Source organism: Corvus brachyrhynchos, unplaced genomic scaffold, assembly GCF_000691975.1.
Source record: "Corvus brachyrhynchos isolate BGI_N302 unplaced genomic scaffold, ASM69197v1 scaffold466, whole genome shotgun sequence".
Classification (NCBI taxonomy): Eukaryota; Metazoa; Chordata; class Aves; order Passeriformes; family Corvidae; genus Corvus; species Corvus brachyrhynchos.
The window spans coordinates 1,866,303-1,867,780 of record NW_008238635.1 but is presented as its reverse complement, the minus strand read 5'-3'; positions in this window follow the sequence as shown (position 1 = coordinate 1,867,780).

The following is a 1,478-nucleotide window of genomic DNA, read 5'->3' as shown; positions in this document are numbered from 1 at the left end:
GGTGCTATGAGCTCTTGGTGCCGTGGCAGTAGGATTTTGTTCATGTCTGAGGTTAGTTTGCAATACTTCGGGCAGCAACTGGACAAAATAAGGCCTGTCAGGAAGTTTAACTGCAACAACACGAGCTCTGGCTCAGAAACACCTCAAGCTACAATATGTTGGAGGCTTGGACAGTATTCTGGAATAATATGATGACCCTTTCCCCAGGCAGGACGCTGGGCTGTAAGTGACCCAGGACGGTTGTTGTGTGCCTGAAGAATCCCAGTTGTCAGTTGGCTGACTTGCTTTTGACATTCTTAAGTGTTCTGCTAAATCCAAGGGGCAGGACTTGTTTTTCCTATCATACATCCTTTAAATATTCTATAGTTTTGATGTTAATGATCAAAAAGTACTGTACTTCTAAAAGATAATCCCCAACTTTGCTGTAGATGTAAAGCATCTTTAGCAGCAGACAGATGAAATGCATGTTTGTATCTTAGCTGCATAAAATTCCATCAAGTTTAATACATTGGCTAGTCTTACCTCTCTTCAAGTAATTAAAAAAAAATATGGTTTCTTCTATTATTCTGTCTTAAAATATCTGATCTACTGAATAATATCCATTACAAACCTACTAAATTATATAAACATTTTCAATCCAGCTCAACTTATTCACAATTTGTCCATTCGCTTGCCATTATATTTCTTTGTAACAAAACTGATTTTATTTCTACATCAGCAAGTCAAACAGTGACCCTTTTGTAGCTTTAAGTACTTTTAGGAGTATTGAACATGCTCGGTTTTAAAGTAGCTTCTTTTCCTTCAAAGCTGTATTAATTCTGCCATAACCCAGAAAGGATTTTCCAGAGACATTATTTCAGCGAATACATTCTTGACTTAATACTGAATTCAGACACGCGAGGGCTAAACACTGCAGTTAGATTTGGAAAAGCAAATGTGGTGACACAGCCTGAAAATGCTCCCTCTGGAGAGGCTGGGGCTCGAGTTACCCTGCTCCTGGGCAGCTGTTGGCCGGCGCTGGTGAATGGAGCCCCTTGTCTGCTCACTGGAGCCAATGACAAGGGGCTGCCTTTCGCCAACAGGAAGTGGCTCCGCAGCCGGAGCTAAGTTTAGTGCCATGGATTCGTTCCTCTGACTTCACGTTCCCGCTGCCCCCCAAAGGGAATCAGCCCAGAGGGCTGAGAAGGCATAAGACAACTAAACAGGGCTCAGCTGGATGGCAGGGGCTTTCCACGTTAGGAGTGTTCCCTGGTTCTGAACTTAACAGCACGGCATGCAATTTTGGGGCAAGTATTCATGCTAAAGCTCGGCTTTTCTTGAAGGAAAGGAAACGCTTGTTTATTTTCTAAGACAAATGTATTTCAAAGGAGGCAAGATCACAAGGGTATTTTAGTCAAATGAAGTAAATATTCTAAAAAGGAGCCCCCTTCTTGAAGAAAATGGCTGTGGATGATGGTTTGAACAGCATATTGGTTGCT